Source organism: Pantherophis guttatus, chromosome 7 (assembly GCF_059756535.1).
Source record: "Pantherophis guttatus breed Tessera chromosome 7, ASM5975653v1, whole genome shotgun sequence".
Lineage (NCBI taxonomy): Eukaryota > Metazoa > Chordata > Lepidosauria > Squamata > Colubridae > Pantherophis > Pantherophis guttatus.
The window spans coordinates 65,172,685-65,199,418 of NC_142069.1; the positions used below are offsets into that span (position 1 = coordinate 65,172,685).

A 26,734-nucleotide genomic window follows, 5' to 3' on the forward strand; every position below is an offset into this window, starting at 1 on the left:
TATTTTCCCCTAACAATGAATAGTGTGTTAAAAGACAAGTTGATTCAACTTCTAATCAAAATATTACAATCATCTGATTTTTTTTGTTTTATTAAGCATGCATATATGGCTCCTCCCAATATCTAAACAATGATAAAGAGGTATCTCACATACACATACACATACACATACACAAAACCATCAAATCCTCAAAGCAAAGCAAATAAACCAAAAATATATATTGTCTCTTGCAATCAGACAAACATTATCAAACCACCTCAGTTTTATAGAAATTAATATCAGGATTGTGTTCTTTAAACTGCTTCTTCGATATTAGGAGTTTCTTCTAGAAGGACAAACAAGCTAAAGAGGAGAAAGGAGGAAGTTTTGGAAAAGAGGTAGTAATGAAGTCCATTATTAGAAAATAAGGGCAGCAGAGTCCCAGAGGATGACCAAGGAGAGACTTACATTAACTCTTTTGTAAGAATGGAAACATTTGCATGGTACTCATCACATCCTGATCCTGCCCTTTTCCAAAGCTTGGGGGAAGGACCAAGTGTTAGCTGCTCTCCTGAAGGATAGAAAAAATGGGACCTTCAGGGGGAGGTGTTCTATAAGGCAGGAGTTTCAATTGAAAAGGCTTCCAAGGAACCATAAGAGGACATTTAAAGAAAGGGACTTGAAGCTTCCTTACTCTATCTGCTTTGGTGGGGCAGCAAATATGCTCAGGGAGAGATGATCCTGCAGATAACCATCCCATGTAGGGCTTTAAAATAATATGCATGGATTTCTCATTTTTTTCATTACTTACAGGCTGTCCCTTATCATTATGCAACACCTTTAAGTTTTTTTTATGATTCTGTCTTTAGTTTATTTGAACACTTTGATGAAGTAAAAATGTAGAAGAGCAGAGGTAAAGGCGAATATTATGCTGAGGAACTTCTCTGTGTTGATCATGTTTATTCACAAGTTCATTGTAATGTGTTGGATTACTGTTAAAATTGATTGATTGATTGATCATCCTGTCTTTGAATTTGTGTTGTTATCAAGTTGACATTCTGGACATTCTATGTTTGTTGCAATTCCTGCAGACTCACTATAGTTCAGGAAATTTCAGTAGATCAAGCAGGAGAAAAATTTACTCCTAACTTAAGTGTTTTTTGTTGGATCAATTTTAAAAAATGGCCATGAAATGGCCACAGGAAAAAAATGCCTCTTATCCCTCACCTTACCTTTCCAAGGAGAAAAATGAGAAAACAAAACATTAAAACAAATAGAACCAGAAGTGTCGTGGCGATACTGGCTGGGAAATAGCAAAGCTCTGATGGGCTTCACGAAAACTCAGCCAGACAAACCGCAGTTGGGAGGTCTTCGGACCGGAACCATCTTGGAGGGATGGGGGAAAGAGAGAGGCATCTCGAAAGACCAAAGAGGAGCAGGCAAGCTCCTCGGAAGGTCGGAGACAGCTCTTTGACCCGACGGTGGGGGAGGCAGCCATTATGTCCGCTACAAGCTGGGGCAACCAGATTAAGATGTGAGCAGGAGTGGAGAATGAACAGAGTATTGTTACCGGGTGAGTAATTGGCCAACTCACAGGTAAGAAGAAAAAACTTTTAAAAGCTTGAAAGAAGTCCCAACAACTAATTAGCGACTAATTGGCACTCGGGAAATTAAGCGAAGGGAAAAAAGGAACTTTAAAACTAAAACTAAAGCCTCAAAAGGAATCTTTCACCAGGACTTAAAACTGGATTTGGATGAAATTAAAACAAGACCAAAAAAAGGAGATAGAGAAGTATTCTTTAAACAACAAAAGGATTTAATTCGGAGAAGAGGAAATAATCATTTTTGTGGAATTACAAATGGATATTTTGTGGCTGGAAGATTTGTGAATTGGAGAGAGACATCTGATGGTGGAAAGAAAGTATCGTACTAAGCTAATTTATATCATCGTGAGAAAGTTTCTGAAAGTTCTGTAGGAGTATTTTGTTTATATAACTAGAACGTGATTGCAAGAGGAGCGGAGAAAACAAAAATGCTCAAATGAACGTTTGAATTGGACACTATCTGGAAAGAAAAAAAAGAAAAAAGAGACATTACATGGACTTTGAATTTAAATTATATGTAAAGGAATAATAAACTTAAAAATCCTTGCCTTTTAAATTGATAACATGGAGAATTGGGAAGGAAATAAATGAAAATAAAGATACAGATGATTACACTTGGATTAACAGTGACAGAATAAAAAAGATGATTACACTGGGATTAACAGTTACAGAATAAAAAAGATGATTACACTGGGACTAACAGTGACAGAATAAAAAAGATGATTGCGCTGGGATTAACAATGACAGAATAAAAAAGATGATTACACTGGGATTAATAGTGATAGAATAAAAATGGATAAGGGGGAATACATCTCAAAAAGGAAGAGAAGAGAAAGAATTGGGGAAGAAAAAGGAGGAGGAGAAGGCAAGGGAATGGGAGAAAGGGAGGAAAGTGTCAAGAAATGGAATTGTGGAGAAATTAAAAGAAAATAGGAGATAGTAAAAAGGAATTTAAAAGATGAATATGCTAATTGAAGAGAAGAATGTTAATTCTAGAAATTATATGTAAAAAGCAATTTAGAAGGAAGATACAGATTATTGTAAAAGGGATATAAGTAAAAATAAAATGAAATGTAAGTAAAAAAGAAGAAATACACTATTTAATGTAAAATAGATCAGTAGATGCAATGTGAAAGACAGAATGGACTATATATTCTGTTGTTGGAAGATGTACTAATTCGAGAGAAATAATAGTAACAAAAGAATTAATTGAAAATAAGGGGGGAAATTGAAATGTAAAATTGAATAAAATGGAAATGTTAATAAATGATGCAAGTAAGAATAAAACAATACATGTAAGAAATAAAATAGAAGAAAAATATTGTTAAGGGTTGGAAGGTTATACTAGCAAAGGATTTAAGATAACAATTGAATAAGTTGAAATACATTGTTAATAATTAAAAGATAAGAGGAATTTTGAGAAAATAAATGAAAGAAAAGTCAGGGTTGCCTGGACACCATAGTGGAAAATAGAAAATAGAAAATAAATACAGCAATAGAGAGAGACAAAAGAGGAGTAGAGGGATAGAAGGGAAGAAGAAGGAGAGAGGAATGGGAAGAAAGGAAAGAGGGAGGAAGGAAGGGAGGGGAAATAAGAGTAGAAGAGAGGGTTAGAAAGGGAGAAACGGGAGGAGAGAGAGAAAGGAAGGGGAAGTAGAGAAGGAGTAGGAGAAGAGGGAAGAAGAAAGTAGAAAGGAAAGAAGGGAGGGAGATGGAAGAGATTGAGAAGAAAGATTGCTGTACAATAAAAAAGATGAAATGGAAGAAAGGCAACCCCGAACATGCATAAATGCACTAGGATAAAGAATGAGTTATTAAAAAATAAAAGAGAATAAATATGAGTTAAAACAGAAAAATTAGAATTTGAGGGCGAATAAAGATGTTGTTTATATAAATAAGCATAGAAATTTTAAGATATGATCAAAAAATGGAAAAAGGAAATTTTGGCAAAAATTGTAACTGAGTAAAATATATTTGAATATGTTAAATTGTATAAGTTATGATATGGCCAAAACTCTGTTCATAAAATATGTGGGTGAAAATGGTGTGTGTGTGTGTCAATAAAACTTGATTTAAAAAAAACATTAAAACAAACAGAGGAAGAAATACACTGAATTGATTGTACTGAATAGAGACAAGAGGAGAGAGAGAGGACAGCAGGATGGTTTATTTATTTATTTTATTTATTTAGAAAATTTATATTTTTTGGACGTTTTGGGGTGTCGAGGGGGGTCTTGACCATCAACGACCCCCCGTTTGGCTGGATGAGACTGGGGTGAGCATTTTGAGACCTTTCTCGCCCCTCAGGGTTCACCCGGAGTCGACCGAATAGCAGCCCTGCTGCTACCACGCTGCTGCCACGTCCCAGCTGAGAAGGGAGAAAGGTGGCTTACCGGCTGTGAGAGAACGACGGCAGCGGCAGCGGCGGCGTTGCTAGCAGCGTTGCTAGAGGCATTGAGAGACGAAGGCAATGGTGGCCTTGATGGCGGGGCTAGCGACGGAGGGGATTCCAGCAGCCAGTTTCTGGCTTTGGGTAGTGAGAGACCCCTTCAGGAAGATCCTGGCGGCTGCAGAGGACCTGGAGGCCTCTGAGAAATGTACTGGAGGCTGGGACATGGCATTGGGTTATGTTACCAGGAAGAACTGGGGGTTTTTTATTTGGAAGAACTGGAGGAGAAAGGGCTGGTGGCCGGGGGAGGGGTTTCTCCTCCTGTTGCATTGATGCCAGCCCTTCTCTCCCCCCGCCCCCCCTCCCTCCCGGACCTTGTTTAGGCCGTGAAATGGGCTACCATCTGGCCCCAGGGAAAGGGGTTTCTCCCCCCCTCCCCTCCCCTTCCCCCGTATGTTTTTGTGTCTCCTACTGGAACTATCCTATTGGTGCGACTATAAAGAGCAGGGACTGTCATCTTAACCCCCGGATGAACTGACTGACTAAACTATAAATCATTCTCTCCAACCTTGGGACAATCCATTGTGGCAACCACTGAGGGGGTCGTCTTTTTACATCATGAATTCACCACCGGTTGGATGGAGCATTTCTATCTCTTGGGCTATTTAAGGGCCTCCCGCCGTGAGAGGGCGGGCTGGATGTCATTCTCCGTTGGCTGAAACTGTGAAAGACCCCTCAAACTGTCGTGGGAGGACAATGTATTTACCGGTGGAGCCGCATGGCTGTGTTACATCTGATTTTGGGATTACCAAATGGACCCCTGATTATGATCTCCGCCTCCCTCGCTGTAACCTAAGATGTATACTACCTATGAACTTCTTGCGCTGCGAGATTCCCCCCTCTCGCAGATCTGGCCCTCCACATTATCAAGAGCCTACCTCAAGGATGGGTTTTGGGACCCAGAGAGGTGGCATGTGAAAACCAGGGGGTTGTGGGGTTTTTTATCAAATTTTTTAATTAAACTTTTAAGGGGTCCCAGGGAGGGGGAGGGTCGAATTAGAACTCGGGTTGTGGGTTTGGGGGAAAACCCACAAGGGGGAGGGTTCGGTCTGGCCTCGAAGTGTGGCGGGGGGGGTAGGGGACCTGGGGTCGAGGGGGGTGTTAGAGCTCATCCGGATAGTGTTTCAAACATCAGTACTGTGAGTGGGAGGGGTAGATATGGCGGGAGCAGGGGGCCATATCATGTTAGGGGAGCGCGCACCCGCTGTCTACGAGCGGTGGCATGCTCCGGCCCCCTAGGCTCTACCCGTTCTCCAGGTTGCATAGACCCTCAGGGCCCAGGCCTTCGGCTGATGCTGTGCAATGCCAGGTCCGTAGTAAATAAAGCCCCCCTCATTTGTGATCTTATTCAGGAGGGGGGTGCGGACCTGGCAGGTATTACGGAGACCTGGTTGGGCCAGGAGGGGGGGGGTTCCCCTCGTTGAAATGTGCCCACCAGGTTTCCACGCATTCCATCAGCCAAGGTCACAGGGGAGGGGAGGGGGGGTAGCGGTTATCATTAAAGAAGGCCTGAGACCGAGGGAGGCCACTGTTCCTCAGACGGCCGGCTGTGAATCCCTCCTTGTGAAATGGGGTCACGGGGTTCAGAGGGGTTTGCTGATCACGTACCTGGCTCCCTGCCACGTGGCAGCAGCCCTGCCTGAGCTACTCAACGTCATCGCCGCGGTGGCGGTTGATACCCCTAGGCTTATGGTCATGGGGGATTTCAACCTGCCGTCCGTGGGTGAGGCGTCAGAGGTGGCTCAGGAGTTCATGGCTTCCATGACAGCCATGGACCTGACCCAGTTAATTCATGACCCTACCCACACGGGGGGAAACACGCTGGATCTGGTTTTTGTCTCTGGACAGTGGTTGAGTGAGCTCGAGATAGGGGATATAGTCATCAAGCCCTTGTCATGGTCTGATCACTCTCTCCTTTGTCTCGACCTTCGAACCGCTACACCCCGCCGCAGGGAGGCGGAGCCGGTAAGATGGTTCCGCCCCAGGCACCTGATGGAACCTGACAGGTTCCAGATGGAGCTTGGGCCATTCCCTGAGGCTCTGGCACACGCCTCGACTGGAGACCTAGTGGCCGCCTGGGATAGGGCGGCCGCTGGAGCTCTGGACCGAGTCGTGCCTTTGCGGCCTCTGACCCGGCGCCGATCTCATTTAGCTCCTTGGTTCACTGAGGAGCTGAGGGAGTTGAAGCGCCAGAAAAGATGCCTAGAGAGCAGTTGGAGGGCCAGTCTTTCTGAATCTGACCGGACACTGGTAAGATCTCATATTAGGAATTACCTAGTGGCAATAAAAGCAGCGAAATGTAACTATTTTGCTGCTCTTATTGCGTCATCAGATAATCGCCCGGCCGCCCTGTTTAGGGTGACCCGCTCCCTGCTCCACCAGGAAGCGCGGGAGGACCCCTTGGAGGGTAGAGCCGAGGATTTTGTTCAGTATCTGTATGACAAAATCACTCAGATTCGGGAAGATCTGGACTCCGACTGGGTAGTCTCAGGGGGAGGGACTGGGGCAGGTCTTGAGAATGTTATCTGGGATGAGTTTGATCCTGTGACCCCTGAGGACGTGGACAGGATTCTGGGTAGACTGAACGCGACCACCTGTTTATTGGACCCGTGTCCCTCCTGGTTAGTGCTGGCTTCTCGGGAGGTGACACGAGGCTGGTTCCAGGGGATTATAAATGCTTCGTTGGGTGAGGGTGTCTTTCCTGCCGCCTTGAAAGAGGCGGTGGTGAGGCCTCTCCTCAAGAAGCCTTCCCTGGACCCGGCAATGTTGGTAAATTATCGTCCGGTCTCCAACCTTCGTTTTGTGGTGAAGGTTGTTGAGAGTGTGGTTGCGCAACAGCTCCCCCAGCACCTGGATGAAACGACGTATCTGGATCCGTTCCAGTCGGGCTTCAGGCCCGGGTACAGCACGGAAACGGCATTGGTCGCGTTGGTTGATGATCTCTGGAGGGCTCGGGACAGGGGGTGCTCCTCTGTCCTGGTCCTGTTAGATCTCTCAGCGGCTTTTGATACCATCGACCATGGTATTATGCTGCACCGGTTGGAAGAGTTGGGGGTGGGAGGCACTGTGTTGCGGTGGTTCTCCTCCTTTCTCTCTGACCGGTCACAGTCTGTGTTGGCAGGGGGACAGAGGTCGACCCCGAGGCCCCTCATATGTGGGGTGCCGCAAGGGTCGGTCCTCTCGCCTCTCCTGTTCAACATTTATGTGAAGCCGCTGGGCGAGATCATCCGTGGTTTCGGGGTGGAGTACCATCAGTACGCTGACGACACCCAGCTGTACATCTCCACCCCGGATCACCCCAACGATGCCCTTGAAGTGATGTCCCGGTGCCTGGAGGCCGTACGGATCTGGATGGGGAGGAACAGGCTCAGGCTCAACCCATCCAAGACCGAGTGGCTGTGGTTTCCGACGTCCTGATATAGGCAGTTGACGCCATCATTGACTATTGGGGGCGAATCATTGGCCCCCACGGAGAGGGCTCGCAACTTGGGCGTCCTCCTGGATTCACGGCTGTCTTTAGAAGAGCACTTGACGGCCGTGACCGGGAGGATTTTTCATCAGGTTCGCCTGATTCGCCAGTTGCGTCCCTTTCTGGATCGGGACTCGTTACGCACGGTCACTCATGCCCTCGTCACCTCCCGCCTGGACTATTGTAATGCTCTCTACATGGGGCTCCCCTTGAGGAGCACCCGGAGGCTCCAACTGGCGCAGAGTGCGGCCGCGCGGGTGGTAATGGGAGCGACGTGGCGCTCCCATGTGACACCTCTCCTGCGCGAGCTGCACTGGCTCCCGGTGGTCTTCCGGGTGCGCTTCAAGGTTTTGGTTACCACCTTTAAAGCGCTCCATGGTTTAGGACCTGGTTATCTACGGGACCGCCTACTACCACCAATAGCCTCCCACCGGCCAGTACGCTCTCATAGAGAGGGACTCCTCCGGGTGCCGTCAGCCAAACAATGTCGGCTGGCGACCCCTAGGGGGAAAGCCTTCTCTGTGGGGGCACCTACCGTCTGGAATGAGCTCCCCCTGGAGATACGGAGGATCCCGGATCTGCGCACCTTCCGCCGCGCTGTGAAGACCTTTTTATTCCAGCAGGCGGGCTTGGCCTAATCTCTTCCCTTTTAAATATGTAAATTTTAATCTGTTTTTAAATTATTGGGGTGTTTTAATCTGTCTGGGCCAAAATAATTTAATTTGATTTTATCTGGTTTTTAAATTTTTTATGTCTATGTTATTTTATTGTTTGGCTGTTCACCGCCCTGAGTCCTTCGGGAGTAGGGCGGTATACAAATCGAATAAATAAATAAATAAATAAATAAATAAATAAATATTGCTGCCTATTTGCACATGGCAACTAAAGGCGGCTTACAGGAATATAAAAACATCATAAATATAAAATAAAACTAATAGAAGAAAATAAGGAAATAATATAATAGCCCTCCAACACCCACCCTGGTGGCAACACATCACACAAGCCATTTAATGGGTTCCATCCCACTCTGGGTTCCCCAGGCCCTCTGGCAGAATCAGATCTTCAGTGCCTTCCAGAAGAGTGCTAGAGTGGGGACCATTCTAATCTCTGGGGCAGGTGTGAAATCCAGCAGGTTCTAATAGGTTCTGGAGAACTGGTAGCGGAAATTTTGAGTAGTTCAGAGAATTGGCAAATACCACCTCTGGCTGGCCCCAGAGTGGGGTGGGAATGGAAATTTTGCAATATCCTTCCCCCAGGAGGGAAGGGAATGGAGATTTTGCAGTATCCTTCCCCTGCCACACCCACCAAGCCATGCCCACAGAACCGGTAGGGAAAAATTTTGGATTTCACCCCTGTTCTGGGGGAATGATGTTCCAGAGAGAGGGAGCCACCACAGAGAAGGCCCTTCTTCTGGGACCCACCAGGTGTATCTCCCTAGGGGATGGGACCCACAACATTCCTTACCTGTTCTGCCCCAGTTATGGACCCCAAACAATGCAGCACACTCAAAGTCTGTTCAAACCTTAGTTTACTAAATAAACCAGTTTTTTACAACAATGGCTGTTAATTAACTGTATTAACAGCCACCAAGAATTCAAAGAATAATACTGAAAACTTACTGTGGTTGGCAGAATGCCCAGAAGCAATTTGCAGGAAGCTGATAAGATAAGCAAGACAAGACACGAAGGTATGTGAATGAAGTTGTTCCCTGCAAATTGCTTCAGTCAGCGTTCCTCCTTAAATTGGCTAAGGGAGTGGCCAATTAGCCCCAAGCCTTACTCTCAAGGAGACCTCCTCCTGAGGAGCCACTCCTGCCTTTTGGCAGCTCTGTGCGCCCATGCATCGAGAAGAGGCTCCTCCTCTTCGTCCTCTTCACTTAAGGGAGCTTCTGGAGGTTCTGAAGGCTCTGGCTGAATCCCCACCTCTGGCACCACATCTTCTCCAGCCTCCTCATTGTCTGACTCGAGTCCCAGCTGTACAGGCTGCTGGCGCAGCACCACACCAGCCTCCTTGCTGTCGGAATCAGCTACTAGCTGCACAGGCCGCTGATGGGCCACAACATTACCTCCCTATTCTGGGTCAGGAAGATGTGACCGGCAAGAGTCAGTCTCTCAGATATCCTGGTCCCAAGCCATGAAGAGCTTTAAAGGTGACAACCAGCACCTTGAATTGCACCAGGAGGCAAATCGGCAACCAATGTAGTTCCCACAGGAGAGGTGATACATGTGCACACCGAGGTCTGCACAAAACCATGTGGGCCGCTGCATTTTGCACCAACCGGAGCTTCCGGATGGTCTTCAAGGACAGCCCCATGTAGAGCACATTGCAATAGTCAAGACAGGAAGTGATTAGGGCATGAGTAATCATGAGTAGGGATTGTCAGCCCAGGAAAGGGTGTAACTGGTACACAACCCACAGTTGCACAAAGGCCTTCCTGGCCATGACCGCCACCTGCTCTTCAGCAGGAGTCACGAGTTCAGGAGAATCCCCAGATTATCCACAGGGTCTGTTTGGGGTAGTGCCACCCCATCCAAGACCAAAGGTGACAATTCTCCATGGGCCAAAGAACCCCAAACCCAGAGCCACTCAGTCTTGCCAGGATTCAGTTTCAACCTGTTGTTCCCCATTCAGCCCCTAACAGCCTCCAGGCACTGGAGAGGGAGGACATGGCAATGCTTAACTTACCACGGTCTAAGACATATAGCTATAGTATCATCAGCATATTGATGATAATGGTGATGGATGATCCCACCCAACAACTTCATATAAATGCTGAACAGGAGCAGAAAGAGTACCGAGTCCTGAGGGACCCCGCAAAGCAGTGGGAAAGGGCTGGATCTCTCCCCTCCTATCATCGTTGACTGAGAGTGGCCAAAGAGGAAGGAAGTGAATCAAGATAGCACAGGGCCTCCTACTCCCAAAGCCGCTCAAGAAGAATGGTCAATGGAATCGAAAGCCACCAAGAGGTCGAGTAAGGATGGATGCACTAACCCCATCCCGCTCCTGCCAGAGATCAACCAAAAGCATGACCAATGCTGTTTCTGTCCCATATCCAGGCCTGAATCCTGACTGGTAGGGGTCCAGATAATCTGTTTCATCCAGAAACCTCTGGAGCTGCTGCGCAACCCACCTTCTCAACCACCTTTCCCAAAAAGGGAAGATTAGAGACAGGTCGGAAATTATCCAACAGGATGGAATCCAGTGTGGCAGACCACAACCTCCCTAAAGTGATGGGGCACTACTCCCTCCTGTAGGAAAGCATTAATCACCACCAGAGTTCACCTGCCTATCACCTCCCAGGAAGCTTTCACAAGCTAGGAGGGACATGGGTCTAAAACACAGGTGCTTGCATGCATACTCCCTAGGATCCTGTCCACTTCCTCAGGAGCAACAGGATCAAACTGTTCCCAGACAACAGGACAAAAACCTTCCTTAGGGGCTTCCCTCGGACCAGCAACCATGCCAGCATCTAATTGGGAATGAAGTTGAGCTATTTTGTTTTCCAGAAAATCCGCAAATTCCTCAGTGTGCCCCTTCAGGTGGACCTAAATCTCCTCCTTCCCCAGGAGGAGGAGGCTCACCTTAAAGAGTGTCGCTGGGCAATTATCTGCAGATGCAATTAGTGCAGCGAAGTATTTACACTTCATCACACAAATTGCCACAAGGTAGGCCTTAATAACAGCTCTTACCTATGTTCAATCGAGTTCATCCCTTGACTTCCACCACTGGAAGACATCTCTTCATCTGTCATCCCTCTCAGTTCCTCTATATACCACGGAGGGCAAAGAGGTTATGGGTGAGGAGAGGTTGCATGGGAACTTTATAACAATTAAATTTATTTGATACTCCCACAGAAGACTGGATATTAGTCATAAGATTGAAACAATTTTTGAGGCAAAGAAAGTCATTGGAAAAAATGTATGGAATGTTATAGGAAGCACAGAGAGTGGAGCTTATTGAGAACCTTAATTGCCCCACAAAGACCTTTACAATTACAACTTTTAGAACTACTAAAAAATAATCTAGGAACATTTGGGGGTGAAAGTCATTATTGTTTGCATAGCATTTTCAGGCTTCATAATAGTAAAAGAGAATCAGTTTCTGCATATGCAATTAAAGTCAAAAAGGTGGCTGGATGTTGCAATGTTGAGGAGAGAAATAAATACTGCCTTGAGAGATTAGCTATTCTGTGGACATGAAATAAAAAACTCAAAAAACTAGGATTCAACAGGGTGTATGGGTTTAAGAGTGTTACAGATATATTTATTTTATTTTATTTTATTTTATTTTATTTATAAAGTTTATTGGCCACTGATCTTAAAAGGGTAGCTCTGGGCGATTTACAATCATAAAAAACTATTTATATACATTAAAACATAAATAAGGTAAAACCAACCATTAAAATATATACTTGTGAGACATAAATCATCATAAACAAGTTTGTATTTAAACAACTTTAGGGCAAGCAGGTTGCATGTCCCACCAGGGAGTGGGAAAAGCCTAATATTGTTTCATTGCTATTGGCTTTATCAAATATGGCTGCTAGAGATACTACAGAATTTCAATTGGAAGTAAATATCAAAGGTGACATGAAACTAGCTCATATCAAAAAATAAATGCAAAATCATATCAATATTATTGGAGACTAGATTTGTTGTTTCAATTATACCACTACAAAATTTTGAACTGCTTTTCAGACAAGTTAAACTAAAACCATAAGGAAAACATTAAATCACATATTAGAGTTTAAGAACATTCTTCTTGGAATGATACCCATAACTGTAAAATTCAATAATCAGCAAGGTGTATTGGACATATATGTTGTGAAAATAGACAGAAGATCTCTCTTAGTTTATGACTTTTGTCAAGTGCAGAAATCAGGAAATCCAGGCAGTTCAAAAGAATATAAGGATTTATTGCAATCTTAAACTCCCTACAAGAATCTGAATTACTAACAGTCAAAGCAAATTGGCAGTAGATAGAATGGAATTCAAGGTGGGTTGATCTCTTATGGGTGAGAAGGAACTCTAGACCAATACAAAATGGAAGGAAATAGTTAACTCCATTATCCCCTCCTGGCAACTGGCAGTGCAGGTTTCCATAAAGTGACAGCTGCTAGCCACGCCTCAGCCAGCTTGTAGTGCTCTGACCCAGCAGCTAAAGGAAGACCTGAAGGAAAATGCATGGTTCAAAGTTCACAAAGATTAGCTGACGATGAGGGAGGACCTGGTATGGAAGGGAGATAAACTGTATATTCCAGCCAGCCAGAGGACCCAGATCCTACAAAGAAACCACGACGTAAAACCAGCAGGCCACTTCAGGTTTGTTCACTTGGCCAACAGGCAGTTCTAGTGGCCCAAAATGAAGAAAGACATAGAAAACTATGTGACCAGCTGCCCAGTGTGCGCATCCATGAAACAATTGCCAGGAAAGACTCCTGGCTTCTACAGCTGGCGGCCAACCCCAGCAGAGCATGGGAAGAAATCGCCATGGACTTTATTGTGAAATTGCCTGAGAATTAGGGGAGTACTGTGGTTTGGACAGTGGTGGACCTGTTTTCCAAGCAAACACACTTCATTGCGTGTCTGAAGGTTCCCTCAGCCCAGAGTCTGGCTAAGATGTTAGTGCAGCATTTATCGGCTGCATGGAGTCCCAAGATGCATCATTTCAGACTGGGGGAGGGTGCAGTTTACAGCAAAGTTTTGGAGGCAGTTTATAAAGCAAATAGGCTCAACCCAGGGGCTTAGTTTGGAGTTCCATCTGAGTATCAATGGGGTGGCAGAATGAACTAATGCAATAGTGGAGCAATACCTAGGTCAGTGATGGCTAACCTTTTTGCTGTCAAGTGCCGGGGGGGTGGGTTGGGGAAGGTTCGCACGCGTGTGTGCCCACACCCATAATTCTATGCGCCCTGCCTTGCGTGCGCAACCCCCATCCCTCCCCCCGCTCGTGGCACACGATGGCCCATTTTTCTTTCTTACCTGGCTCCAGATCCTCACTATGCATCTGAGAAGGGCAAAAACAGCTTTTCCCACTCCCTCGGAGGCCCTCCAGAGGCCTGAAAGGGCCCATTTCCCAACTCCCAGTGGGACAGGAAGTGAGGTTTTTTGCTGTCCCCAGCCTCCAGATCCTCTCTATGAGTCTCTGGAGGCTGGGGATAGCAAAAAACATCACTTCCTGTTCCATCGGGAGTTGGGAAATGGGCCCTTTCAGGCCTCTGAGAGAGTGGGAAAGGCTGTTTTTACCCTCCGCAGATGCATAGAGAGGATCTGGAGCCAGGTAAGAAAGAAAAATGGGCCTTCCCCACTACCCCCCAGGCCCTCCAGAGGCAGGAAACAGCCTGTTTCCCTATTTCTGGTGGGCCCAAAAGGCCCGAAAATCAGCTGGCCGGCACGCGCATGCGCGCCAGAGCTGAGCTGGGGTGGCAACTGATATGGCTACGCGTGCCACCTGTGGCACACGTACCATAGGTTCGCCATCACGGACCTAGGTTGCTATGTAAACTATCAGCAAACCAACGGGGCGGAGCTCCTACCTTTCACAGAAGTGGCTTACAATAACTTGGTGCATAGTAGCACCCACTCACCCCTTTCAAAGTAACCACAGAAGTTGACTTTGTACCAATGCCAGAATTTCTGAAGGAACCCTCTCCCTCACTAATGTTAGCTGAATGGATGGACACCCTAAAAGTTGCTGGGGAAATGTGCAAAAAGCACAGAATAAAGCCAGAGAGTCAACCCCCCCCCCAAAAAAAACCCCTAGGCAGATCGGAAAAAAGCCCTCCAGAAGAAGCTCCGGATTGGGGGAAAAGTGTACCTGTCTACTAAATACCTGAAACTGAACCTACCTTGTAAGAAGTTGAGTTTCCAAGTATATAGGACTGTTCCTAATGGTTCAAATTAGAAACCCAGTTACAGTGGAATTATGGTTACCGAAGGTGCTCAGGCGAGTATCCACCCAGTATTCCACTGTAGCTTGTTGAAACCCTTCCGAGGCTTTAAGTTAAGCAAGTTAAAGAGGAGCCTCCACCTCCCATTATAGTGGAGGGTGAGAAACACTATGAGATCAAGAAGATATTGGACTCAAGGTATTTTAAGGGGAGATTACAAAATTTAGTGCAGTGGAAACGATAGCCCTCAGCCGATGCTGAGTAGGTAGGGGCCCACAATATTAGCACAGGCAAGTTAGTAAGAAGGTTCCATGCAAAATACCCTCAACAGCCAATGAAATTGTTGAAGGCTAAGACTATCTAAGTAACAGTGTTAATCTATGTTTAATATTTTCCAGATGTCCTTTTCCTTCAGGTGGTTGACATGTCAAGATTGAACCACTTTGCTTCTTTCAAACCCTATTCAACTTGCCAATAAACTGGAGGGAGGAAAGAATGGAATGCCGAGAAATTATGCACAGATCATGAGAGCCTGGAAACCATCACGATCATCGCTGCATGTGCTTGAGAAGGAGGTGGACTGTTCCCATAGCAAAAGGACATTTCATAATCAGGACTAGGGAGAAAGGGAAGCTATTGTTTAACTAGGTAAACATTTGCACCGGAAAACCAAAGCTGATTTTGATTCTTCAGTACCAAAATGAGATATCCAATAAAGTTTTATTTTTGGGAATTCAAAGCTTCCGAGAGTGTTTCCTTATTTTGGGTTCATTAGTCAGACAGTTGATAATAACATTATTCAGAGTTCCACACCTGAGGCAGACATCTATCAAAAGTGCTATAGAACATAACTTCAGAACACTTGCTTATACTTTAAAGGTAATTTGGCCAGATGGCTTCCTTTAATCAGAAGAGAATTCTAGCTTCTGCTGCTCAGTTTAAAATGTGTAATAAAATGAACTTTATTTAATTTTCTAAAATAACTAAAGCAGAGTGACATTAATTAAAACTTAATTACAGCATAATGAATCACATTCAGAATAGTAAGGCAACTGTGATAATCACTGATTATCCTCCTGCCTGTATTCTGTTAACTTCAAACTGTAGTATTCCCCTTCAGTTAAGAGAGGGACTTTCCTCGGATTCTCTTTCCATCAACACTACAGCTAAGATGCCTTTAGGGTATTGTTAAACTTTTTTATAGACAGAACTATCCATTAATTGCTTTTCAACTAGAGACCCTTTCAAACTTTCCTACCTTCTGTAGGACACTTGACCCACTTCAGAATGGCCTTTAGAAAACAAAAATATGTTTGGTACTTTATTCAATTGTTTTGGTTCTTGATTGCCTTTTAAAATTGCATAGGATAAACCTGTAATTTGTTAGTAATTGTTTCATTTCCCAACACAGCAGGTGTACTTAAGCTCTAAGGAAGGACTGGGGCATTAGTTGCTCCCAGCCTAACCTTTACAGACCTAAAAAAGGTCGCTGAACTCTTTTTGTTAAATATGCCTTTTTAAACACAAGGATCTTTGCATATTGGAATTCTCCTTTTAAGAGAAAAAGCTAATTTGTGTTTTCTATGGGTACCTTATATGGAGTGCTCCTTTTCATTGAAACAAACAAACAATTTCTCTTATGTTTGATTTTTGACTGATGCCAATAAACAACTGAGACTCTGGCAAGCTTTTGGATTATTCTTGTTTCTTGATATTTTATACAGTTTTATATAGTTGGCCTCATTTAGAGCATACAGACTGCAGCGTTCACATCGTAAGCAACATTGATGTTGCATGTGCAAAGAGATATGTGCAAAGAATAGAATAGAATAGAATAGAATAGAATAGAATAGAATAGAATAGAATAGAAGCTGGAAGGGACCTTGGAACTCTTTTAGTCCAACCCCCTGCTCAAGCAGAAGAACCTATATTATTTCAGATAAGTGACTGTCTAGTCTCTTCTTAAAAACCTCCAGTGATGGAGCGCCCATGATTTCTGAAGGCAAACTGTTCCACTGGTTAATTGTCCTCACTATTAGGAAGTTTCTCCTTAATTCCAGGTTGGTTATTTCTGATTAGTTTCCAATCACTGTTTCTTAACCTGCCCTCAGTTGCTTTGTTGAATAATTTGACCCCCTCTTCTTTGTGGCAGCCTCTCAAATACTAGAATACAGCTATTATGTTGCCCCAATTCTTCTTTTCTTCAGACTAGCCAAACTCAAATCCTGCAGCCATTCTTCATATGTTTTAGTCACCAGGCCTTTGATCATTTAACTGCTCTTCTCTGAACTTTTTCCAAAGTCTCAACATCTTTTTTTTGTAGTATGGTGACCAAACCTGAATGCAGTATTCCAGGTGTGGTCTTACAAGGTTTTATAAAGTGGTACTAATACTTCAGTGGTGGGTTGCTCCCGGTTCGCACCGGTTCGCAAGAACCGGTAGTAAAAAATTTTAATAGTTCGGAGAACCAGTAATAAGATTGGGTGGCCACGCCCCCGAACCGGTTCCCGGCCCAGTCGCCGTTCACTTACCATGCCCACTCCCAATCTATTGCTGCCTCCTGAGTCCCAGCTGATGGCTAGAGGGAAAAAAGCTGTTTAAACTCTTGCCGCGGTGCTTCAAAGGGCCGCCCTACAGGTGATCAGTGTTAAAAGAAAACAAATGAGTAGACCGATGCCTGCAAAAATAAATGGGTAGACCCAGTGGTGGGATTCTACTTCGGTAGAACTGGTTGTTCAGTAATTAAGTAGTTAAGCCAGTGGTTGCCAAAGTGGGCGGTACTGCTCCCTGGGGGGGGATGCCTAGGGGGCAGTAAGAGGCAAGAGGGGTGGCAGGGGGCGCTAGAAGCAAAAGGGGGCGATGGGGGGGCTAAGTGGAAAGGAGGGTGGCCCCCACCCTTTGGCCTGTGCCTCGCAGCACTTACCTCCTTGCAAGCAAATAGCAAGAATAAACAGCCCCTTTCAGCTTCAGCATAGGTTAATTAGCACAAGTTGATTAGATCGGCCTCCCGACTCTCAGCTGGTTTGCTCTGTTGCTAGCTGCAAAGTGCTGGAGCAGATTTTTTTCCCGGACGACTGAATTCTGGAAAATTATACAGGCATGGATCATGGAAATCACAGGTTATAACCTAATTCTGAAACCAGAGTACTATCTACTGAACATTAGGCCAGACAACATAGGCACAAATATATGGTGTCTGTGTGTATTTATCACCACGTCAGCAAGAATATGTTTTGCCCAACATTGGAAGGGGAAAGACCTGCCGGCTGAAGATTTGATTTTGGAGAAAATTTTGGATTATGCGGAAGCCGACAGTTTGACTAAAGCATTGAGAGATCAAAAGGACTCCGTATATTTCCAATGTTGGGACAAATGGTACGTTTGGTTGAACAACAGACGCCCAAAAAGTCAAGTATAACCAGGATTATGTTTAATATATGTTAAATCTGACTGAAGCCTACATACCGTAGAAAGTGTAAATATCATGTAAAGTTCCTGTCGCGATCATTTGTTTGACTATTTCTTTTTTTTTTTTTTGATGTATTGTTTTAAATAAATAAAAAAATTTAAATTAAAAAAAAAAGAAGAAAAGAAAGATTAGAGATGAGGATGAAGGGTAATATTAGGAATAAATATGGCAAAAAGGAAATATAGAAATTGAAAATTTAATTGAAATGACTAAACACTGTTTAAATTTGTGAACCAGCCAAATACTCTGTTCAAAGAAAATACATTGTATGTTTGTATGTGTGTTTCTAATTATTGCTATTTATTCATATTTGTTCTCTTTTATTCTTTAAAGTTTAACAATTCATTCTTTATCTTAGTATCTTTATATTTGTTTGGGGTTGCCTTTCTTCCCTTTCATCTTTTTTATTGTACAGCAATCTTTCTCCTCAAACCTACCACCTCTCTCTTTTCTTTCCTTCTTACTTTCCCTTCTCCCCCTCTTCTTTTCCTCCCTACTTCCTCTTCCTTTCTCCTTCTCCTCCTCTCTTCCTCCCTCTTACCCTCACTCCTACTCTAATTTCCCTTCCCTTCCTTCCTTCCTCCCTTCTCTTCCTTCCCTCTCTCTCCTTCCTTCTTCCATCTCTCTTCTCCTTCCTTCATCCCTCTCTATTGCTGTATCCTTTTGTGCATATGGACTACTCAGAGGGCTGAAAAAGTTATTTTTGACTGCTCCTCGCACTTTTGACCAGTCCTCAAATTTACGACTGTCCTCACATTTTACGTTTTTGCCCTATCTTGTCATCATGATGAAGAGAAGCAGTTGTAAAATGAGTGACACGGTTGTTAAAAATGCTACAATGGGCATAAATGATGACCAGTCATAAGTGTGAGGACTGGTCAAATGTGCGAGGACCGGTCAGAAACCACTTTTTTCAGCCCTCTGGGTAGTCCTTTTGTGCATATGGACTACTCAGAGGGCTGAAAAAGTTATTTTTGACTGGTCCTCACACTTTTGACCAGTCCTCAAACTTACGACTGTCCTCACATTTTACATTTTTGCCCTATCTTGTCATCATGGTGAAGAGAAGCAGTTGTGAAATGAGTGACATGGTTGTTAAGAATGCTGCACGGGCATAAATGTGAGGATGGTCATAAGTGTGAGGACCAGTCAAAAGTGCAAGGACCTGTCAGAAACGACTTTTTTCAGCCCTTTGAGTAGTCCCTATACACATAGCCATGGCCACCCAGTCACATGACCAGCTAGCCACGCCCACCCAGTCACATGACCTCCAAGCCATGCCCACAAAATAAGCCGCACCCACAGAACCGGTAGTAAAAAAATTTAGAACCCATCCCTGTAATACTTCACGTAATTTTGATTCTATGCTTCTGTTTATACAACCTAGAATTGTATTAGCTTTTTGGCTGCTGCTGCGTACTGCTGGCTCATATTCAAGTGATCATCCACTAGGACCCCAAGCCCCTCTCACAAATACTATTTTTGAGCCAGCTCTTGCCTAATCTGTACTTGTACCTTTTTTCCTGCCTAGGTGTAAAACCTTGCTTTTCTCCATATTAAAATTCATTTTGTTGGATAGGGCCCTTTGTTCAGGTTTGTCAAGATCTTTTTGGATCCTGAGCTTCTCTTGTTGGCTATTCCTGCCACTTTAGTGTCATCTGCAAATTTGATGAGTTCCCCTTCTATTCCCTCATCTAAATCCTTAATGAAGATATTGAAGAGTACTGGGCCTAAGACGGAGCCTTGTGGTACCCCACTGCTTACTTCTCTCCATGTGGATGTAATACCATTAAGGACTACTCATTGAGTACGGTTTGTCAGCCAGCTACAAATCCATCAGGTGATGAAGTTGTCTATTCCACCTTTTTATAGCTTACCAAGAAGTAGGTTGTGGTCTGCTTTGTCAAATGCCTTGCTGAAGTCTAACTATACAATGTCCACAGCATTTTGCTGGTCTACTAATTTGCTTACTTTGTCAAAGAATGAAATAAGATTGGTTTGGCATGATCTGTTTTTAACAAATCCATGCTGGCTACTAGTTAAAAAATTATTTGCTTCTAGTTGTTTGAAGATCTGTTTCTTGATTATCTTTTCCAGGATCCGATTGGTCTGTAGTTTTCTGGGTCTGTTTTTTCCCTCCTTTCTTGAAGATGGGAACCACATCAGCCCTTTTCTGATCCTCAGGCACTTCCCCGTTGCTCCAGGATTTTTGAAAGATATGGTACAATGGTTCTGAGATAACATCTGCCAGCTCCTTCAGAACTCTGGGATGTAATCTGTCAGGTCCTGGTGATTTATATTCTTCAAAATCAGACAAGCGTTCTCTTCTTGTTTTTCTTTTTCAGTGGTATTGTGTTGGATTGGGCTTTTATGATTACATTTTCAGAGTTTCCCATGCTTCTTGAGTTGTTTTCTCCTTTGGAATTTTCGTCCATGGAATCTTTCCTAGGCTCTCTCTGAGTTTGTTAAAATCGGCTCTTTAAAGTTTAATACACTGGTTGAATTATTTTCTATTGCTTGTGCTTGCATTATGTTGAATTCCAGTATGACATGGTCACTTTCACCAAGATTCCAGCAACTTCCATTCTCTCTATCACTTCTTTTCTATTAGTAAGAATTAAGTCCACTATAGCTTTACTTCTAGTTCTCTCCTCTACTTTTTGCATGATAAAGTTGTTGGCTAGGTTGGTTGGGAATCTGTTTGTCTCCCACTCACTTCAGAGTTTGTCTCCCAGTTGATATATGGATAGTTAAAGTCTTCCATTACTATTCTGGTATGCTTCCTACATACATTTGTTAACTGGTTGGCAAAGAGTTCATCTATTTTTTCTGATTGGTTGGGTGGCCTGTAATATACATACACCTATGGCAATGTAACTTCCCCCCCCTTTTATATTGACCATATATATTCTGGAGGGGTTTTATCTTTGATCACGTGCACTTTTGTAGATATGTAGTGATCTCTTACACATAGTGCAACTTCACGTCCTCCTTTTGTATATCTGTTTCTTTTGAACAATTTGTATTCATCCATCTGTACATTCCAGTCATGGGTTTCATCCCATCAGATTTCTTCCTTCCTTCTTTCCTTCCTTCCTTCTGTTTTTTTTTTAAGTGCCAGAGGTTCCAGGTAGAGCTGGCAACAGGCAGGCAGTGGTGGGCAGAGGCTTCCCATTTTGACCCCTCCCTCCTTGTCTGTCTCTGCGCCTGAGGGGCCTCTGTGTGACTCTCAGCTCAGTTCACCTCTCCCAGACCTGGCACATGTGTTTGTGTGTGTGTGTATGCGTGTGTATGTGTGCAGGGGGGTCTCACCCCCTGCAGCCCTGTGCCCTCAATAGAGACCTTCTGCAATGCTAGGCTGCAAACTAATGAAAGCTGTTTTTTTGGAGTGCTTGTTTCTTTTTCTCACCTATTACCACTTCAATGGTGTGTGCTCAAGGTACTGTGGACTGCACATCCCTTCCAACCTGTCACCAATTGCTTGCACCCTCCCACCCCCACAGCTCCTACCCCCAGTGCCGTGGAAGGCTGCAAGAAGCTCCCATCCCAGCCTCTCTTATCTCCCATTCTTTTCCTCCTCAATGTCAAAATGCCACAAAACAACACCACTGCTTTCCAGCACTTAGATTAGGACCTCAATTAGAAAGAACTACAAGGACCATTGTACACTCATTGTACAAGAACCAATAACCCAAATTGAACACAATAGGGAACAAACAGCCTCTGTAAAAATGATCCGACATATGTCCCTAAAGAGCAAGACCAATGAAAACATGTCACTTTTAGAAAAAAACAGCAACCAAGAGTGAAGCCCCTATTATCTACCCTAGCTGACTCCAATGAAGGCCCTTTGGAACTGAACAATCACTTTCATAGCCTCCCCTGGAAAAAAATATGCAGACACCCACAAAAGAGCATTCATCAATGGTTTATTAAAAAGAGGCACAACCCAGCATTCCTGTGACAGGAAGAAAAGTATCCCAACCTTCTCTAAGAAAAAAAGACAAATATTGGCAACAGGAGATTTAATTCTTAGGGGAACAGAAAATTTAGTCTGCAGACCAGGCAGTCAATCTAGGGAAGTATATTGTCTCCCTGGGGCAAAATTCAAAGATGTAACTGAGTACCTTACTAAAATAATCAACCCCACTGATTACTACCCCTTTCTTCTCCTACATATGGGGACCAATGACATACAATGAATCTGAAAACAATAACAAGAGATTATGAACAGCTAGGGAAGGTAGTTAAAGAATTATTATTATTATTATTATTTTATTTTTAAAAGTAAAACAATGGACATTGCTCAATGTCTCTGGTTTCTAACATTTATGTCAAAATCAAGTTAATAAGTAATCTATTCCTTGCTCTATATACAAATTTACATATCTCCTACTTCATTATATATCAAGTATACAGTATTTTACTTCCTAACCAACTATGCATGTATTTAATAAACCAATATTACATTCACAAGTTCAATATACATTGATATATTAATATACATTGATATATATATTTCCAGACATTCATTATCCATTGTTTTTTGGCATTCTTCCTCTTATCTAACCAATTATAAAATTTATTCCAGACTTCATAGTATGTTGATTCACTTCTGTCTTTGAGTTCTAAAGTAAGTCTGTACATCTCTGCACAGCTAGTTAAAGAATTAAGAGCACAACTTGTGTTTTTATCTATCCTCCAACAAAAGGCCAACATCCAATGGGGGAGCAAAGGATTTTAGAAACAAACTACTGGCTTAAAAACTGGTGTCATCAACAGAACTTTGACTTTCTAAACCATGGTCTGTATTACCTACATGAAGGGTTACTGGCAAGGGATGTATTAACTCGCAAAGCATCCCTGATCTGCTCTCAAGTTGCCATAGGCAAGGGGGGATGGGAAAGCGAACTTCGCAGCTGCATCAAGGAGCTGGTATCTCAGTCAAAACAAGGCACATTCCAACCAATACTCCGATGTCGTCTCCACGGAAACCCACAGTGGCTGGAAGGAGTGACTTTTACAACCCACGAAATTGCTTCATTGGGGAATATGACTGATGACACATATTGGGGGGAGGGGGAAACAGAGTCAGAGGCAAAGCATGAATTAACTGAGGTCAGAGTTGGCTCCACCTGGTTCGTTGTGGCATAAAGCTCTTAATAAATAACTGGATTTCTTTTGAAGCTTGAGGTTCATGATTTAATTAGGGCATCAGTTGGAACCCTGACATCACCTCACATGAACTGGAAAGAATATACCAGTATTTGGAAAACAACTGACTCATCTTATCAAAAGGCCTTTAAACTAAAATTGAGGGGGGCAGGGGGGCAATCTTAATGAACTTTAGAAACCACTAGATAACAAATCACATAAGGAGGGAGTAAAGAGAAAAAAGAAATAAAGAAAAACCTAATGAAGTAGAGAGTTATGGAAAGAATGAAAATCCCAGTTACAAAGTAATAGACATAAGAATCATACCCAAGACCATAAAGGACTCAAATGCCTATATACCAGTGATGATGAACTTTTTCAGCACTGAGTGCTGAAAAGGGAGCGCATGTGTGTGTGCACACGGCACCAAGTACCAAAAATGGAGCACTTCACATGCACTCGTCAGGGATGCGACCAGGATGATCCGGTACTGATAAGGTACTTCCAGTTTCCGGCATGTGCCTGCGCGCCAGCCAGCAAGTCTTCCAGTTACTGCCATGCATACGCCAATCAGCTGGCTGGCACACATGCTCATGCCAGAAAATAGAAGACCAGCTCTTCCAGTTTCCAGCACTGCCGCCAGCACAAAGGCCAGCTGATCGTCGCATGTGCATGTACATGCACGCCAGAAACCCGGAAGAGGAATGGGTGGTGGTGAGCATGCCATGTGACATGGCTCCGTGTGCCACTTTGGGCACGTGTGCCATAGGTTCGCCATCATGGCTATATACTAATGCTCAAAGTTTAGGGAACAAAGAGTGTGAATTAAAAGTATACATGAAGGCTGATATGATATAATTACCATTACTGAAATTTAGTAGGATGAAACTCATGACTGGAATGTACTGAAGATAAGATTACAAATTAAAACACAAATATTGCAGATTACAAAAGAGAAAACATTGAAATACAAGGACAAGGAAATTGTGGTTCTGAAGCAAATACCGAGAAGAGTGAGGGAGATGAGAAGAGAATATCAATTTCTGACGAAAATACTGCTTCAGAAGGGTGTGAACTATAGATGGCTGATACTAGAAGGCCTAGTGTTTACATGGCAACTGCAAAGATATAAAATAGATTCAATTGATAAAGCCAAGGAATTTTATGCTGAATACCTTAGAGAGAAAGAAGTGGAGACAAGAAGGAAAGAGTTACTGATTGAACTTCAAGAGGAAGGCTTAGCAACAGTTGGAGAGGAAGAAGGCGCAGTAGGGGGCATTGTAGAATATAAAGAACAATGTGAACAATGTGAACTAGACAATAAATCCTTCATATAAAATATGAATATGGAAGAGAAAAAATTGATCAAAATGAATATAAATGGACTTAATTTAGCTATCAAAAAAAGGAAGGTATTTCACAAATTAGAGAAATTAAAGTTGGATATAATTTGTTTACAAGAAGTGGATATTAAAAAACAACATGAGCAAATGTTGGTACAGCCAAAATTAGGGAAACTATTTACTTCATTGCCGCAATATAAGAAAAGAGGAGTTGTTTTATACATTAGAAATACAATACCAGCGGAGAAAATTTATACAGATGATGAGGGAAGAATTTTAATGGTGGAAATAATAGATAACAATAGGAAAATACTTTTAATAGCAATATATGCTTCAAACGACAATCAAGAAGATTTTTATAGAAAATTACATATGAAAATAATTGAATTGGATTATGATAATATTTGCATGATGGGAGACTTCAATGGTATAATAGATAAGAAAATGGACTATAATACACAGAAGGCAATAAAGCAAAGTAGAAAAATTCTGCCGAAATCCTTTTTTAAGATGATAGAGGAAACAATTTTAAAAGATGCATGGAGAGAAAGAAATGCAAAAAATAGATAATATACTTTTTATTCCAACAGGCATTCATCATGGTCTAGAATAGATATGATATGGATGACAGTGGATTTGACTTCTAATATAGAAGAAATTGATATAGAAGCAAATAACTGGGCAGACCATAATCCAATGACAGATGGAAAAGACAAAGGAGAAGATCTAGATAGACTCTAAATAATACAGTATTAACAGAAAAGGATTTTGTACAGAAAATAGAGAAAGGATTGACTTTCTTTTTTAAAGAAAATAGAAAAGAGGATACATCAATGCAAAATCTTTGGGACACAATGAAAGCCTATGCCAGAGGTCTGATAGTTGACTATAAAAGGAAAAGAAATGTGAAGAAAAGGCAAATTTATAAAACATTAGAGGATGACTATAAGAAATTTGAAAAAGAACTACAGAAATTCCCACAAAAAAGGACATTAAAATAAAAATGGACACAATTAAACATAAAATGGGATTAATAGAAAAAGAAGATTTAGCACAAAAAATCAGAGGTCTAAACAGAATTATTTTGAAGATGCTAATAAACCAGGTAGATGGTTAGCATACTGTATAAACTGAAAAAAGAGAGAGAATCAAGGAAAATAGCACAGCTAGTGGATGACCAAGGACAAATTAGATTTGGGAATGAAGAGAAGAAAAATATCATACAAGATTATTATAAAAAACTATATGAAAAAGAGAATATAGAGGAAGAAAGTCTTAAACGATATTTGCAGAAGGTGAATTTACCCCAGATTTCTAAAGACATTGAAATGATGCTAGAAGGAAACATAACGATGATGGCATTAACTGAAGCACTTAAAAAACAAAAGAATGGGAAGGCACCAGGCCCAGACAGATTGCCAGCAGAATACTATAAGACTTTACAGGAATCATTGAATCTTCTATTGCTAGAAGTTATGAATGAAGTAATGTCAAAGATGGAAATACCCAAATCATGGTCAGAAGCATATATCACACTTGTCCCAAAGGAGGATACTGACCCAGAACAAATCAAGAATTATAGGCCTATATCCCTGCTAAACTCAGACTATAAAATCTTCGCTTCAATACTGGCAGAAAGACTTAAAAGATATTTAAATAATTTTACATGCTCTGATCAAAATGGGTTTCTGCCAAAAAGGCAGATTAGAGATAATTTGAGGATAATTCTGGACACTTTGGAATACTATGAGGATATCCAGAGAAGCAAATGGCTTTGATATTTCTAGATGCACAGATAGCCTTTGACAATGTGAATTGGCGATTTATGCTATTACAGCTGAAACATATGGGCTTTGGGAGAAAATTTATCCAAGCCATAGAAGCCATATATCATAAACAAACAGCAAAAGTAATGATAAATGGAGAATTGACAGAGTCTATTGAAATACAAAAAGGAACGAGACAAGGTTGTCCACTGTCACTTCTGTTGTTCATGTTAACACTAGAAGTACTAAACAGAAATATTAGAGACAAAAAAGATATAAAAGGAATGAAAATTCAAAAGGAAGAATATAAATTGCAAGCATTCGCAGATGACCTGGTGTTTATTCTCGAAGATCCATTTGAATCAATAAATATATTGACAGACAAGATAGGAGAATTTGGAAAGGTAGCAGGTTTAAAAATAAATAAAGATAAAACGAAGATTTTGACAAAAAATATGTTAAAAAAACAAAAAGAAGAATTGGCGGAAGTGTAAGGATTGCCTCTCCTTCTAACTTACGAAAGTGAGAACTCTTGAAACGTGGTTGTTCAAAAGGATTTCTTTTATTAAGCAGAAGTGACAACCATCCAGTTAAAGCAAGATCTGAATACCC

The 26,734-nt window shown here is 42.6% G+C and overlaps 1 long non-coding RNA gene across 2 annotated transcripts in view; it reads left to right on the forward strand.

Moving 5' to 3' along the window:
- Positions 1–16,073, forward strand: part of LOC117673582 (uncharacterized) — a 332,831-nt gene extending 316,758 nt beyond the window's left edge. For both annotated transcript variants that reach the window (XR_009621260.2, XR_004593509.3), the window contains exon 4: positions 14,789–16,073. This is a non-coding gene — a long non-coding RNA (uncharacterized LOC117673582). The remainder of the gene's footprint in view (positions 1–14,788) is intronic.
- Positions 16,074–26,734: the final 10,661 nt, after the last annotated feature.